We start from the raw sequence: 18695 nt of genomic DNA on the forward strand, positions 1-18695 counted from the left end.
AGTGGGCGCGGCGCATGAACAATGGGCAGCAACGCCAGCTTTCGTACATCTCCGAGTACACCACGGACATACGACACATCGCTGGCAAGGCTAACGTGGTCGCGGACTGTCTCTCCAGAGCGGTCATCGGAGCTGTGCAGCTGGTCCTCGATTACCTCCGCATGGGCGCTGACCAGGCCTCTGACCACGGGGTCCAGACCCTCAAGGCCTCGGTCACGGGATTACGCCTGGGGGAGCTCACGTCGGTAACTCTGGCGCAAAGCTGTGGTGTGACGTCTCCACGGGCCAGCCTCGACCGCTGGTCGCTCCGGACTGGCGCCGACCCGTTTTTGAGGCGGTTCACAATCTTTCCCACCCCGGTAGGAAGCCGTCCGTGAAGTCGTTGTTGCAGAAGTTAGTGTGGCAGGGGCTTAAGAAGGACGTGAGGTCCTGGGTCGACTCGTGCGTGGCCTGTCAACGGGCCAAAGTCCACCGCCATACTAGGGCCCCTTTTGAACTTTTTGCGGTTCCTGAGAAGAGGTTGGACCATTTCAATGTCGACCTTGTGGGTCCGCTTCCCCCCTCTCCCGGTTTCACCTACCTGTTTACGATGGTGGACAGGACGACCCGCTGGCCCGAGGCCGTTCCCCTCGCCTCGACGTCAGCTTCCGACGTCGCCCGCGCTTTCATCGGCACGTGGGTGGCGCGCTTTGGGACCCCGTCTGACCTCTCCTCTGACCGCGGTTCTCAGTTCACCTCGGAGCTGTGGAACGCTGTTGCTGTGGGTTTGGGGGTCAAGCTGCACCGCACCACCGCATATCACCCCAAGGCTAACGGATTGTGTGAGCGGTTTCACCGGTCCATGAAGGCGTCACTGCGTGCCGGCTTGACAGAAGGCAACTGGGTGGATAAGCTCCCGTGGGTTATGCTCGGCCTCAGGTGTTCCCCCGGGCGCTCCTCCCTGCTGGAGACCCGTCGCAGCACAGCAACCCAGCTTTCCGGGTGTTCCCCGGATTACAGTCGGCGAATTTAGCTTTTATTCGCCACGATGCCCACCGCGGTCCCCTGCGGCCCCCTTACGACGGTCCGTTCAGGGTCACACGTCACGGGGACAAGAGCCTGGTGGTGGACGTTGGTGGCAGGCCCGAGACTGTGTCCCTTGATCGGGTTAAGCCTGCTCACGTGGACATTTCCAGGCCGTTGGAGTTGGCTCTGCCCTCCCATGCCCCCCCCCCCCCGCCCCCTGTGGGGATGCCCTCGCCCTCGTTGGCGCCCCTGCCCTCGCCTGCGGCCCCGCCCTCCTCGGCCCCTGTGGTCCGTACGCGCCGGGGTCGGGTGGTACTTCCTCCCAGGCACGAGGATTTTGACTACGGGTGAATACTGGGGGGGCTTGTGTGGTGATTGACATTATTCACCCACGGATCTATGGGTTGGGGTATTGTTCTGCACGGACATTTTAGTGAACCGGACTTCCAACCTGTTTCCGCCGGTCTTCGCTTTACATGTGTTTTCAGATGCTAAATAAAAGTCTAGCTTGTACCTTCGATACCCCGCTTCCAGTGACGTGCGGTGAGGTTCATGGCTGGTGAGGCACTGACTCTTTCAGAGTCAGATTTACAAATATTATATTTTGACCTTAATCAAAATATTCGGTTATTTTCAAAAGCTTTTTTAGTCTGATGCTTCGATTCATTTTAAACAGACCGTTCAACAAAAGGATACCCAAAATCTAAATATTGGATTGTTCTTTCTTAGTAAGGTAAGGTCCCATTTTCATTACAATTGTGGTCTTACCTTGACTTGAAAATTAAGTCCATGCTCTCCTTCTGGACAACAATCTCTATTAGTTTTTTGTAAAAGTCCTCCTTATCTTCCTGTAGTTTCAAAAGTCTAGTTTATTGTTTGTGTCTATCTGTCTCTGCGTAGAATAACAGTAGCAACAAGAACCTGTGGGCTCACGTGCGCCCCCTTCAGTGCGGCAGAGGTTATGGCTGCCTCTCCTGCTGCTTTTCTCATTGCCGTTATATGATGAGACCAGCGAGCCTAAATATCATATATATACATTAAATAAGTTATTTAGAGACTAAACATTGTGGAACAATGATGAAAAATGTGACTGGAAGTGGCGACGTAAAATTGACACAAAACAACAACAAACTTTTCCCGAGCCAATTGGAGAGTTTCATCTGCAGCACGGGGTAATAACCACCAATGAGCGCTCAGCTCGATTTACCAGCGAGTCGTTTCCCATCAAGCATTTCACTTCTGCAGCCCGTGGAGAGGAACTGCACCGCCTCGCCCTGCTCTCAAGTCTGCGGGCGTCTTTGTCCCGCGAGATTTCAAAATCTCATGTAGGCGAGCCTCCAGAGCAAGTCGGACAAAATGACTAACCATCATGCAACGCACTAGCAATACGTTGATCGCAACTGCGCAGGTCTCGCTTGTCTCAAACAAGCCTACTATCTGATAGATAGAACATAGGTAGCCTATCAAAACGGCCCAGCCCAGCCCGGTGGGGTGTGGGACACACCCCTACAGGGAGTGGCCGGAACACTTACAAATGTGGGCCGGTAAGATTTAGGTAAGCAAAAAAAAATTAAAAAGGGAGTGGCCGGAACACTTACAAATGTGGGCCGGTAGGATTTAGGGAAAGACATTTTTTTTTTTTTTTTTTTTGGCCCTCCGGCCCATGCAAAGCACCGGCCCATGCAAAGCACCGGCCCACCGGGAAAACTCCCGGTATTCCCAATGGCCAGTCGGTCCCTGATTCATCATGCATCACTGGTAAGATTGGACTGGAATGTTATTATTAAGCCAAAAACGTACAAATTAAGTGACAGAAAAACATACGCATTCCAAAACCAATTAAATAATTAATTGAATAACTGTCATGGTTTTTTATTGGATATGATTCAAATAGATTCATTTTGTCATATTTAGCTATTAATGAAAGAGCTCCAATCTCATCCAAATGAAAATCATTTAATTGAAGCTCTTGATTTCATTAAATGGTACAGAGAATGAACATTGGCACAGAACACAAACAAGCCCATTCCAACTTGGTCCAATATTTCTTGTGCACACTGTGCCACCGAGGAAAAGTAAACGGATTCAATCTGCTGCTAGCGTCTTCAAATGCAAATAAGCAGAAGACATAGCATAGAAGAACAAAGTGTAAAAATGTAATTAATTTTTTTTAAACTGATTTGAAAAACTCTTACCGAACCTTTCATGTCAGCTGTGTCTTCTTGGAGCCATTCATTTTTTAATATACCAGTATATAGTATACTAAGAAATATTGTTGTTGCTTTTTATTACACTGTGAAAACTGTGTTTTAAAGGGCCCTATTATGCTCATTCAGGTTTCATATTTGTATTTTGTGTCTATATCCATGCTTTAATGTTCAAAAAGGTATTTATTTTTCTAATACTGCCTGTGCTGCAGCACCTCTTTTCACCCTCCGTCTGAAATCAGAGCCCAGTCTGCTCTGATTGGTTAGCTGGCTGGCTCTGTTGTGATTGGTCAAGAGCTTAGCGATGTCCCGCCCCTTACCACGTACAATTTGTTAGAGCACTAGCCGATATAAACGCTAATGTTACGTTTACTTACTCATAAATACACAAAGGAATTGGGGCGTTTCAGTTAGAGGGGGAGTTTGTGGGAGAGAAACTCCCTCTGGGTGAAACTTTGGGATTTTAGCCTTTGCAGGCTATTTACATGCACAAAAACCTATATAACATATAGGAAAGTGGAAACCCCCAAAAGCACATTAGGCCCCTTTAAACACTTTGTATTTTGTAATGTTCAATAATTATGAATAAATAAGCAACAATCAAAGTTGAAGGCTAAAAATGCTAAACAGTGTGGGTGTATTTGATCAGATTTGACCAAAAAAAAGCACCTTAAAAAAAATGCCAACCGTCATATGATTTGTATTCAAATGTTGCCAAATCTGTTTTGACAAAAGGGGTTTAACATACCTACTGTACAACCTATTTTTCAGTAAAGACAGACAGTGTATCTTATCTCGTGTTAAAACAAAAATCTTTTTTTTGCATCAAAAAGTCGACATACTTTCTGATGATTAGCTCAGGTTCAATGATGTGTCCTCTGGAATATTATAGGGTGTTGCATTTTATGGTAACACTTACTCCTGACATTTGAGAAAAAATCAATGCTTCCTGCTTTTTCGGCTTGAGTCGTTTTTTGATGATGATTTCTGCTCTCATGTTCTAAATATCATTGCGTGGTCTATTCACAGCAGATGCAGGCAAGTGATGATGTGAAGAAAGTGGGATTTTGAAGAGGGAGAAAAAAATGGGGGGGGGGTAGAAGCCTTTTAAACAGCTGGCTTTACCTGCAGGCCATCGACTTGCTGTATGTGTGAGGGGAGGGTTCATCCAAGTGTGTTAATCCATTCTTCCTGGTTGCTGTCGCTGGCCCTCCTTCATGCTTCCCACCTCAAATCATCACCATTTTCCTTCTTCTTCGCCCCCCGGTAACCCGACCCATGCACCCACCCACAGCACATCCAATCCCTTGGTCCTTCTTCAAAGGGCTTCACGGTATGACGAGCAATCAGGACATACACACATGTTCCACACGTGCATGGCCACACACTCTTACAGGGACGCACTTTTGACTCTGCCTATATGTTGCCCAATGCCACCTTCAGAGGGCAGCAGAGTTACACTCGGAGTGAATTGTTAGACATGGGAAGAAGCTTCACTGATGGCCAAACACCTCCTTTCTTTCGCTTTTTCCTAATACCTGTACGTCTCTCTTCTTGCATACCTTCTTCTCACACACCTTTCTTTCTATTGATCTTCTGTTATTGCTGTCATTCCTTTTTAGCTCACCCCTCCCTCCGACTCTGTCCCAGTTGCGGAGCGAGTTGAAGATTGACAGATCTGCTATATCTGGTTATGGGCTGTAATTAAAACTAATTTGGCTTGCTGATGGCATTTTCCGCCCCCCTTCCTCCATTGCAATTAGTCAGAATCAGTTGACCCGACGTCTTGTATCAGATTTGCTTATTAAATGAAAAAGAGGTAAACAGGCAGAGGTAGAGGTGGCATCACCCTAGGGTGACAGCCACTTCAGGCCTGATACAGTTGCCAGACAGATTAGATGAGAGACACACACACACACACACACACACACACACACACACACACACACACACACACACACACACACACACACACACACACACACACACACACACACACACACACACACACACACACAGTCAGCTATGTTGCTGAATTCATTGATCAGGCAAACAGTCCAAGGCTCAGTAGTGCTGATCACTCACAAATTGACCTTCATATGTCAACCTCTCACTTTTGATATCTGCACCACCTGGATATTTCTGGAAACACCTTGCTGTCCCTCAGTTAGATTATAAAACGTCCCCCCTGCTGTGCATGAGCCAAGATTCCCAAACTTTTGACAGTTGGGAAACCAACCAGATGTTGATAGATTTAGAAAAACAGATGTTCAGACAGCTCACTTGTTTCTTAATATGTTTATATATGCAGCATATAGTTTGAGTTTGGCGTCTAGGCTCGGGCCTCATCACTCCACAGATTTACAAAGAACATTGAGTGATGATTAGATAACTATCCCCCGAGCCTACAGGTGGAAGCTGGGGTGGAGCTGGGGTGGTGGTGGTGGGGCGAGCAGCAGCAACATGAAACACAGCAGCAGGAACAAGAACATAGCAATAGCAAGTGAACACAGCAGTGCTGCAGCAGCAGCAGTATGAGCGAGGCAGAGGCAGGAAGACCTGCAGCTTAAATAGAGCGGCATGTTTAGGAGAATGTGTTTGGTTGGTTGTAAGAGGGACGAGGTGCGTCACGTGTTAATGTATCATTGGTGCTCGAGTTGACTGCCTGAACTAGCTCGCAGGCTTCGCCCCATTTCCGACACACATTGTACTTGCTCTAGTGCAGTGGTTCTCAACTGGTGGGTCGCGACCCACTTTGGAGTGGGTCGCAGATGTGTGAGTGAAGAAAAAAAAAAAAGTTCTCTTCTCTCTGTGAGGAGCAGCAAGTTCAGCTGTCAGAACAAAGTGAAAAAGAAACAATGGCATAAAATATTATTAATATGTCGGATAGAAATACATTTATTTATTTTCTTCTCAGAGTGTACCAGAATGTGCAGTTTATATGTTAGTATTTCTAAAAATCTCCTGGGGGAGAATCCCCCCAGACCCCCTTCTGGGGTTGGGATTTCAGCATGTATGCCTTTTTATATAACTCAGCTTTGATTCCATCATCTCATTAAACCTTTTTTTAAAGCATATTTTACTTCTGTGAAGAGATAAGGGATATATTCACTGTACTTCACTTTAATTAATAATATATGCTGAAAAGCGTATATATTACAGCACGATTCTTTTGTTGAATAGATTTGAGTGGTTCAAATTTCGGGTCGAGATTTATTGACAAAGGAAAAAGTGGGTCCCGTGGCCTGACCAGTTGAGAACCACTGCTCTAGTGTATCGATGAGCATAGTGAAATGACACATCTTTCTTTACCTAAGTAGAAAAACGTCTTGAAAATGTACAGTGAAAAGTTTCCAATTTATGACACAATTGTGCTGGTAAGTTTTTGGTCAGTTATTCATTGTTCAAACATGTTTTCAAACTTTTTTGTGTCTTAAAATGATTATCATTGTAGACGCAATGTGACCCAAGCACGAACAACTCAGATGCACACTGGAAGCAACAATTGTTACAAGTAACTCCCTGATCCACGTTAAATTATTTTACAGTTTTTTGTATGTTCATCCATTTTGGTGTTAAGCATGCCTGCTAACCTGTGGTAAACACAAAGAGCAATTGGAATGCCATATATTTTGCTGGTATTTGGTAAAAAAAGTAGTATTGAACCATCTGAACGTTTGACCAGATGGTAGCACTTGATCATTTGAAGTTCACCAAAGTTATTACAAATTATTTTTGAATGTCTGTACACATATTCATGGTAAATCATCCAACAGTTGACAGGCTATTGTACCTGACAAAACACGTCAACCTGGTGAAGGCCCTTGAAGAAAAGAGGGTAACCAAAGTCCTTAGGATTTGTCTTTAGGAACCATACAGATACAGAAATGCGACACTCCCACCATCTCATCAAAAACCTTTTGTAGATCTTACCTTGTCCGTAGCTGGCCCAAAGACAGTGCAGTTTTCCTGAAAATATAAGCAGAGCAGATCTCTTGACTCCTTTTAGACCCGACTTTACTCCCTTTCCTAAGCCTACAAATATTGTTGACATGATTTGCATTATACAAGTATGTCTGCACGCCTGTGTGAAGTGAACTATACATTCATGCTCATTTTATGTACATATCTCTTGTGATACTCTTTTTGCTGAATTATGTTAGATGTAAAGCAGCTTGGCACAAATCTGGTTTGCTTTGAGAGCGCTCTATGAAGAAACTTGACCTTGACTGCTGCTAGCTGTAGACTGTACATAAGAAGCGGTCACTCATTGACTTGTGGACTAAGGTTTTGAAGCCTTGAGTTTGGCAGTCTATTCAATTATAATATATTCTCCAACCAGTGGAATGGCACTTTGCTTGCAATTTTAAGGAATTCAAAGTTAAGGCACTTCTTTCTCGCTTTTCAGGCATTGGCGTTATCGACTGCTGCTAGCGTGGTTAAAACAAAGAATGGTCAAAATAATGCTAGAGAGGATGGAGCTTAAGTCCCTAATATTCCTCAAACTCAAAAACATTGGATCCTACTCTACCCCTCGTTTATACCTGCATCTTTTTTACTCCACGCCTATCTTCTTAACGCAGGCTTTCTGTTATATAACTAATTCTCAAGTCAAAGCTTGCATCACCCTGGTGACATCAGAATAATTATTTATCTGACTAGATAAAGCTCCTTCCTGCTACAATCTCTTGAGACCAAAGGAGATCTGAATCGTTTGTAATAGAATATTTAAGGATCACTTATGAGGTCATGCCACTAATTAATATTTCATTAAAAGCTCACAGGTGTATTATCCATACTTTATTTGAGTCAAAATCTCATAACAGCACTAGAGACACATTTTTTTTTAATGAATTCCAGCCTGCCACTTCAAAAGATTATTTATCTGATTAAATATACAACACATGCAGAGAGAGGCTTTATTTTCCTCTTACTTTTCCACAGACAAACTCAGTACTGAGCCAATGGCTTTTCCTGTCAACACGCTTTGTCTTTCACAGTCACCGCGTGTATCCCAGCGACCCATTGAGGCTGCAGACCCCCTACACACTTTCAGTCTCGCTCATGCATCCTCAGAGTTATCTTCAAAAATCACTTTACTCCATTTCTCTCCCTCAGATCAGCTCGCAGCGCACTCTCTCCGTCTCTCTCTGTCGCAACTCTGTGTCTACCTCTCTTCATCCAGAGCTGCATATTGAAACGATACGTGGTCTCACTTCATGAAGCTGTGAGTCTCATTTAAATAGATGCAGCAGCTGGGCTGACACGCAAGCCTCACGAATCCGTGCTCCTCTTGCAACAGGAGAGAGGGGAAAGCGGAAGCCGACAATGGTGTGACAAATTGCGTTTTCTTATTTTCATTCCGCTGATTTATTCCTTCCCTCTGCAGCACTGCCACCCATCAACACCCCCCCCCACCCCTCAGCCACTCCTCCATCCTGTTTCCCATTTTGCTATATCCTTTGGAGCGGAAGGCCTATAGCAGTGGTAATGAGGGAGGTTAATTGGCCTTGCTGTGTCTTTACGAGGCTGGATAGTGACGATGACAGTGCTAGTGTGGGGGGGACAATTTTCTCAATGTTCTGTGGATGCCCACCTGCTTACCCTCTGCTGTTTGCACATAATCTGAAATCTTCCCCACTGAGAGTCCTCTTTATCTATGCAGCGTGCGGGATGAAAAAGACACTTTCCACGTGGAGACTTTTACACAGACACCGACACCTTTCGTGCTATTCAATTACTCAGGGGTCACACTCTGATACTGCGAGCCATCAGAGAGCTGAGTAGATTTGCCTTTTCAGGGGATGATAACACAAGTTGGACAAAAAGCAGGGCGAGGACATGTTCGTGATTGATTGCCTGTCTCATCCAATTTTCAAGGCCCTAGTTTTTGATGTTGAGAGAAAAATGACTTAAAATCATAGGGTATGTTCACATGCATACTACTAACATTAGGCATGTACATAATGGGGCACAGGAAACTAGATTATTCATATAGTTGAGCACATGATTCTAACAGCACCCACTTTACTGTGACCTCTGCAATTGAGGATGACCTCAGTTTGGTTTCTAAAATAGATAATTCTACAGTACCATATATCATTTAACATCGACAGTGATAGACTTTTTATTCAGGCATGATAGGCTATATATATATATATCCTTTATTTAACCAGGTAAAAGACTCATTGAGATTAAGATCTCTTTTCCAGGAGTGACCTGGCCAAGAAGGGCAGCATGAGCGAAGTTACAACAGATACAACACAGACAAGACATCACCATAATCTAATACAGGTAAAAACGTTGCAGATATCAAATGTTTCCTTGTCTGAAAAGAGAAACAGGATTTATTTCTCTAAAAGAAACCAAATTTTATTTTTAGCTTTGAAGCAACATTTTCCGTGTGTAACTTGAAAGACAAGTTCTGTTCAATAAGAAATCCCAGATATTTTTAAGTAGTGACCCTCTCAATGTCAGTCCCTTGAGCAGTACAACTCTTGGGTAGAATAGATGGTAACTTTTTGCCATTCAAAAATAATCACTTTGGATTTTTCTGCATTTAATACCAACTTCAGTTGATATAAATGGGTTTGTATGACATCAAAGGCAGACTGGAGGAAATCTAGACTTTGCTCTACAGAAGCGGATGAACCAACCTGATCTCACCAGAATGCGTGACTCCACCACGACTCCTTAACACCGCATTGCATGGTGGAGTCACGAACTTTGCTACATTTACGTGTCTGCACCACACAACCAACCAATGTAAAGTGAATGAGGCTCCTTTGTCGTGGTGCACACACGCATTTCTACAACGTCCACCAGTGAGCTTTTATTCTATAAAACGTTTTTAAAATCTACTTTATAGCTTGTAGTAGTCCAACTCACGGGAGGCTTCTTTTATTATATTTGTATTCATAATAATTTGTATTTTTCGTCAGAATGTATTATGGCAACCCAGTCTCCTAAAAATGACGTTCCCACAGAACTAAACTGCATTCTCAATTACGTTTAGCTAGAAACGTATTTTCTCCCACGTTACGTTTCTTATGAACGTATCTTAAATACGTTTATTTTCTACATATCTTTGCCATTTATTGTCTTGCTTATAACAATGATAATAGTCATTTATAAATATCATTTTAGAGCACACATTTGAAATCAGTAGGCGAGGATGTAATTTCGCCAGCTATTACTCTCATGAGCGAGGCAGAAAATAATAGTTTTAACATGCCAAAAAGCTGCTGTATCGTTTTTGCACCTCAAACATTACAACAAATCCAGAGTTACGTGTTTTTGTACTTCCTCTAAGAAGAAAGGACACTAACAGAAGATCTCTGTGGCTTCAGGCTTGATCGCCTTTCAAATGACAGCGTTGGTTTCCCCAAAAGTGGGCGGGGCTGTAAAGTGACGTAGATTTTTACTCTCATCTATTATTCAATCAATCAATGTTTATTTATATAGCCCAATATCACAAATGTTACATTTGTCTCAGTGGACTTCACAGTTTGTACAGAATATCAGTATGACAATACGACACCCTCTGTCCTTAGACCCTCACATCATACAAGGAAAAACTTCCGGAGAAAACCCACAATTTAAGGGAAAAATGGGAGAAACCTCAGGGAGAGCAACAGAGGAGGGATCCCTCTCCCAGGACGGACAGACGTGCAATAGATGCCGTGTGTAAATTGAAAATATAATACATTTGCAACATACAGTAGATAATCCAAATGTTTGGAAATGCATGTGTGCATAGGAAGATGAATCCACGAGGATATCCATCCAGGACTTATGATCCAGGACCACAGACACGACTCAAGATCTATGGCTCGCGATCCAGGACACAGGACCGCAGGATCATCCATGAATCCGGATATTCAAAACCATTCTATTTATTCTAACGTAAATTACATGCCAGTGTTTTATCTTTTTATTTTATTTATTTTATTTTATTTTAAATCGTATAATGTCTGACTTTTTTTCCCGTCTGTGAGGAAAAGAAATGGGGCTTAGAGCCTCAAAATACTGAAATCTGTATTTTTGAAAATCTTTTTTTCCTTCTAATTTGTTATTCTTTTCTAAATAACACACTATTATTTGCTCAACAATAACACACAATTATCCTTGTTTTTATTTATTCGTTTAATTCTACAATCTTGGGCTTTTTAGCATGCTTTTTAGCCGTAAATAAAGTCACCGGAAACAGATGTAGGCCTATAAGGGACATTTCGAGCGATACACACCACAAACCCACTGAGCAGATTACCCAAGATCCTCAGCTTGAAGCTCGTTGATTGGATGTTTTAGCCGCAATGCATGTTGGGATATGATGTTAATGCGATATGATATCCGAAAACTTTATTCCGAGTGTGCTTGCTTTTCTCTTTGAAAGTCATCACATAACGGCATTGTAATACACGGTTTGGCTGCATTAAATATTACACATCTGCCGTAGTTCTTTATTTATAGAGCCAAAACTGAATATGTGACGTGGATCATAAATATATCAACAATTACACAACAATATTGCATTTCTTTTCACAAAATACTTCTCCTTGCAGTATCAATAGTAATTCGGCTGACTTTTATATTTGACCCAATTGGTAGATAGGTTATATTTACACCATAACGGTGCACAGCTGATAGAAAAGGACTTGTAGTTTTTAAAGATATTACTGATTTTCTTTGAAAATAAGAATGTAAATACTGAGTTGAGAGAATAGTCAGGGGATTTGGGTGATGGGAGACACATGGAATCACAATTTCAATAGTTTACCATTACATGACGGATATGCCTTTCTGTCTGTGATGTTTTAAAAATCAGATATTAATGTGTAGAAGTAAAACATGAGAAATAGTATAGCAATATCCTGTAAAATTATGTAAAAAGATGAATAAAACTACACATCTTCAGATGTTATACATACATAAGTGTCCTACACTAATAATAGTTATTATTAGTATGCTGTGTGTACCTTGTGTGCACCGCCTAGTGGTTAAAGCACGTTATTTAATTATTTTTGTTGAATAATGTTATTTGATGAAAAAAATATTATGAGTACATACTTTCATAGGGGGAAAGTAGAAGGTCAATGATAGAAATATAGAATATAAAAAATCAAGAAGATACTGTAAGTGATCTCTACAATAAAACAGTTTAGTGCCGGATGTACAAAGATATTAATAGGAGGATGTGCAAAACAGACAAACTAATTAACCTTTATTGACACATTAAAGAATACTTGGTCACTCATATCATTTGCGAAAATACCTACATCCAAAAACGTACGAGGCGCATTTGTTAAAAATAAGTCGATAAGCGACGATTTATCTTGGTGTTTAAGATTAGGACGAGTTGGACTATTGATAAATTGATTCTCCCCCAGGAGATTTTTAGAAATACTAACATATAAACTACGCATTCTGGTACACTCTTGAGAAGAAAATAAATAAATGTATTACTACCCAACATATTAATAATATTTTATGCCATTGTTTATTTTTCACTTTGTTCTGACAGCTGAACTTGCTGCTCCACAAAGAGAAAAGAGTAAAGAGGAGATAGTCTGTGTGAATTACTTTAAATTGTGTGTAAGGGTAGATAGCCCCCATTGTTCTGTGACCTGTCAATCATCAAACCGGGGGTCATATTTCATTATGTGTTCATTTTTATCTGAAGTTGTACCCATGGATGTATAAAGAGCAGTTCTACCGCAAAGTTATTCTTCGTAGGGACTTCCGGCAACAATCTTGATTCTGATTGGCCAGAAGACTCGAAAAAACATCAGCAAAGATGTTTTATTGAGAAGATGATCACTACGTGACAGAAGTTATCAAAACCGTTTATGGTCTCCGGTACTTCCAGTCCAACGCCTACTGCATGCACAGTGTTAGAAAATCGGGCCTTCAAAATAAAAGTTTGAGTTTTTCCCCAAAAAAAAAAAAAAAAATATTTTTTTTCAACTTCTTTTTTTCTTCACTCACACATCTGCTACCCACTCAAAACGGGTCCGTGGGTCGCGACCCACCAGTTGAGGACCACTGGTCTATAGCGCCCTACAACAGTGATAAAATAACCCTTAAGAAGTTCCAATTTCAGCGCAAGTAGTTCAAATTGTCTGCTGAGAGACACAGATGATTGGATTGTAGCATGACATTTTGTTTTTACATAAATTGCAACACCACCACCTTTTCTTGGACGGTCACTCTTCTGCCCTCACCATGCGTGTAGATCTAGATGCATGGCTATGCAGCGAGCTAAACACTCTCCCAAAAATGACCGAGACAGGAGCTGACGTTTGGTATTTTAATAGGAGCGGTGTGAAACTGAAATGATACAAACAAAGACATGTATAAATATCTAACAACAACAGAATATGATGTACTTTTCCCCAGAAATAAACCAAATGCACTCCAACATCCAATAAGGGACAATTATTACTCATGCAGAAATTACATACATGGCTTAACTACATATGCTGAATTTAGATAAATGTTACATGAAATGCAAAAATATAAGTAGCACATTATACAAAATGTTTCCCTAAACAAATTTACTCCCAGATTATGCCTTCTCAAGGGTGAAAATAACCGGATGGAGACAGATAGAGTCAGGAACCAGGGCTGCAGTCGAATAGTCCATTTAGCTTAGGAACCTTCCTAACCGAGTGAAATGACCCGGAAGTCCCTCAGTGGCAGCCATGATAAGTGCCGTTCAAATTCTCTAGAATGATAGGAAAGGAGGTTTCAAACTTCCTTTATAACCTCCTTTAGCTTAGGAACTACTGGACCTCCCTAACCGAAAGGAGAGGAGAAAATGCTGCCCCACAATGCCTTGCAGCCGCAGCATTTGAAATCACACAACAGTCGGCCGTTCACGGACACAAATGATTATGACGGAAAAATTATATCATGAAAGTTACGGTGCTTATTAAGCATTTCAAAACGTATGTGGTAAGCTGCCAAAGTGCTTCTTTTTTTTTTAACGTTCATCGGTATTATAATCAAAAATACAAATATGAACGTTAGTTTTTACTGAAATGATCAAATAAAGTCAACATTTCACTGAGCTGTGTGGGGTTTGTTCAACTTTTAAAAGATGTTTGAATGGTGATATAGGTGTTAAAGACTAACATATATAATAAATACATTTGTATTGATTTTAAGATCTTTTCATCGTTCATACAATCATACGTATTGGGATCATTTGTATTAATGTGGACTGGAGGGAGAGGGTGATGAGCATAAGTTTCACTTTTTATTTCAATTCCAACTTTGGTCATGAAGAATATGTTTCTCTGTTGTTCATAAAGCATAAAGCAACAGCATTAGAGGACGGTGCAGTCTCTAGATGAGTCCGTCGTTCTTATTATACACCCATGTTGTAGTCCGTTGTATAGAACACTGTAGTTTCCAGTTTCCCCACAGCAGCAGACGCACAAAATGAGGTCCGCTGGCGCATCATAAACACGTCGGATAGTGAAAGTGCATTCGGATTCTCTAAAGTACCGCAGTCTCTTCTCCTAAGTCCTTTTGAATTCTCCTATCCACTATCCCTTAACCCTGTGACGTTTCACTCAGATGTCAAGGAATAGGGGATAGGGTTAGAACTTAGGAGCTGATTTTTAAACTATCCGAACGCAACCCAGCTCCCCATGCGGCTCTCAAACAAAATGGCAGGACGTTAACCTAACACAGACGTTTTACTAGGAACGCACTTGCCTGTCCCTAGAGGCCACTAAGGATATAGCAGTCAAGGAGATAGATGTCAGTCATTAGAATGACAGAACAGTCACAATGAAACACATTGTAACCCTTAATTGCAATGTCTTTGTCCGTGATAGATTTATTTGGCCAAGTTTCAGATAAAACAAGAACATCAGAATCAGAGGATTTTGCCCAGATTTTCATTTGGTCCATTTTAGGAAGTAGACTTCTGACATTTATGTGGATAATACCAATACCCTTGCTTTAAAATCATCAGGGGTAATCAGACAATTAAAATCTGGTCCAGGGTTTGGATGAACATTTCCTGATAGTAGGAGCAGGATAACAATGAAACATTTCCTTTTCAACCAAGTTGTTGTTTTCATAGATTCATTATATAGGGCTATTCCTCTCTTTCCACCATAGGAATATGAGTTCATTGAAAACAACCAGTTATAAGGACTACAAAGATGAATAAGACAAGGTAGAGTCACGAGATCCTTGGAGATTAGCATGCTCCAATTTACAGGGCTCTTAAACAAAATAGAATCCCAGTTTGTGTCTTTACTAGGGAAGACAAGATGAGGCACATGTTCGTCTACTCTCCACACCCTTCATGCACCTCATATGGATGGAGAATAGTCAATAGAAGAAGAAGAGGTGTTAGGAGAAACATGCTGGGTGACATGTGTCAGAAGGCCTGCTGAAGAAATCCGAAAATCTTTTTTTCTGTCCTGCCGAAGAAATAATGAATGTAATGGCGCATTTCCACTACAGTGCGGTTTAAGCGTGCCGTGCTATGCCCGGCCCGTTTTTGGCTGTGTTTCCACCAGGCTTAGTTCCGGCTAGCAGGTAATTTTTCACAGTTTTCTGGCTCTCCCAAATTGAGGTTCTTTCTGGGCCAACAACCGGGCTGAGCTGGGCTGAGTATGCTAAACTAGTGAGAGAACCGCTGGCAACTACAACAAAATGAACATATTTTACCGTGATTTAATTGTAATACACGTTTCAAAATGATGCCGAAGTAACAACATACTGATACCGGTTAGTAAAAACCATGAATTAATGCTTCGACAAGTCTGCAGACAAGACGGCAGGCCAAAAACCTTTTAAAATGCGTGTTTTGACTCCATTTCTGAATGGAGATTGGCTAAGCTAACGTTGTATATTCTCCGTCCACACTCACAACAAAGGCCTATACAGACATAAATAAACCAGCGACTGTATTCGCCATGACACAGACAGTATGTGGTTTGTACTTGTTTAACTTTTGTCTAATTTCTGAACAGATATGAGGAGCTGCGAGCTCTGAGGGCTGATGCTGGTTTTGTGTTTCGCATTGAAGATGACGTCACGGCTCCGCCTACACTCCGTTACTATAGATACTACCCCAGTTCCTAAACTGTAATAGAAACCCAGCATAAAGTGAAACTATAATTTAAAGTGTTTGTGAAAGGTATTTTGTAGAGAAAATGTATTGATTAGCCCCAGGGGTAAGTATATGCTGTGAATGCTACATTAAATTATCCTGCGCTGTGTGCTGTGGCACATGGCTTGGAAGTTACACACTCCATGCACTTGGTCCACAGTAATTTGATCAGTATATCTCCACAAAAGTGAAATGATATTTGAAACCGTTTTGTAATGACAGTAAATGCAGTATTTATGTGTTATTTCCCTCTGTGGAAGGAGGTTGTGAGGTCAATGTGATCCATTATTCTTCATCTGTCTCTTTCTTTCTTTTTACACTTACTCTCATCAGCACTAACACCCCCTTCCTCTCTATTTCCACTCTATCTCAGCCACTCCCTTCTTTGTCCATTCTAATCCCTTCATCCATCTCGATGCTGCGGTCAGTTTGGCCACTCCTGTGGACTGATGAGCAGAACCATTGATCACTGTAAACTCAGCCTTCTACACTTAATGAAATCCCTGTTCAGCAACTCCGTACATGCAAAGTGTCTGGAGGAGATCAACACACACACGCACACACAGTGGCGTAACAAGGTTGTGATTGGCCCCGGTGCAAATATTGTTTTGGGCCCCCCCCATCGCCCCAAACATAAGCGCACACGATGCGTTGCACCGGCTGCACCGTCGATAGTTACGCCACACACACACACACACACACACACACACACACACACACACACACACACACACACACACACACACACACACACACACACACACACACACACACACACACACACACACACACACACACACACACACACACACACACACACACACACACACACATATAGAAGCCAAGTGTTTGAGGGACCTTGTTTAAATCAATACAAGTAGAGAGAGATGGAGAAGCATGTAGATGGATGGATAAAGCAAAGCATATGAATGCGTAGTACTCAACACAGCTGTTTATTCCCCATCAAACATCTGTTACTTTTTCCCCTTGACTTTTACCCCAGCCTCATTCAGCCTCTGCATGTGTGTGCATGGCATTTAGGAATTATATCGAGGAGCCTTTTATTTGTGCTGAGGTGTTCAGGTAGATCCTTACTGACTGACAGGCAGTCAAGTATATATAGAGACGCCATCATGAACAAACAAATACTATAAACAAAGTCGACAGAAAAAGGTAAACTAATCACTAGAGGTCAGAGCAAATTGTCGCTATATACTCGAGTGGCAGCTCTGAAGACACACACAAACACATACACAAAACTACACAATATAAAGTGTGTATAGGAAATACTAAATTAAACTTGTTCCCATTGGAAACTGTTAATTTTAACGTTTGGATAAGATCTTCCACCCAGCTCTATTACAAATCTTGCTACATGCTTTTCATTACATTGCAGATGGTCAAAATTAAGTGATTTGTGGACTTCAAAAAAAAGATAACCATTTACTATAAAAACACTGCCTGGTTTGCATGTGTGAACCCTTCACCCTTCTCTTTTCCCTTCCCTTCATGGAGAGAAGCTGTCCGATGAACTGTCAGTAGGCACGTCACAACAATTGATACTACAGTACTCGTACAAAAGTTCTGCCATTCACAAAATACAGTTTTTCTTTTTCTCCCTAAATTTCACAACAGACTGAACCAAAATCTTGCACCTTTAGTTACCCGTAGTATTTGTTGAAACCACTGCTAAAGAGCCCATCTTTTACCATCACCACTCCATCCGTGCTTGTTAATTTGCCTCATAGAAACAAATTTAGGAAAATGTTGGCCCTAATTGGACATCAGGTCTGTGTTGTTTTTTGGATTTTGGAGGAGAGAGCAGAAGGCGTCAATCCAGCAGCTGTCCCCCGCTGAGTGCTACTCTGCAACACCTGCCCTTTCATGCTTCTCAAGCCTTGTTTGAGCAGGAAAAGGGGATTTCAAGCCTGCACATAAGAGGGCAAAAGCTGACAACAGTGATGCGATGCTCTTACACTTGTATTAAAAAAGGTACTGAAGCTGAAAGAGACTACCAAAGACAACCAGGACTGGAGCGGTTTCCTGTCAGAGCGCTCTGCGGGGCAGGTGGGGCTGAGCGCTGGTGGGTACTTGTGAGATGAGTGACACAGAAGGACTAAAAAGGTTTATTTATGAACGGGAAATAGGCTTGATAGTGAATCAGGATCTGAAGAATTGATTGTATGCTTTCATTCATTTCTAAGCCTCTCTCACAACTACACCTTTAGTAGTCGAACAACTGCAATGAAAACATCTTAAGTGGAGCTTTGCAGGGAGAGCCACAGCTTCTTCTTTGGATGTCACTTGTCACTTGACCCGTAGTTAGAGAAGAGACACATTGTCCA

The sequence above is a fragment of the Notothenia rossii genome, assembly GCF_949606895.1.
Source record: "Notothenia rossii genome assembly, chromosome: 5".
Taxonomy (NCBI): domain Eukaryota; kingdom Metazoa; phylum Chordata; class Actinopteri; order Perciformes; family Nototheniidae; genus Notothenia; species Notothenia rossii.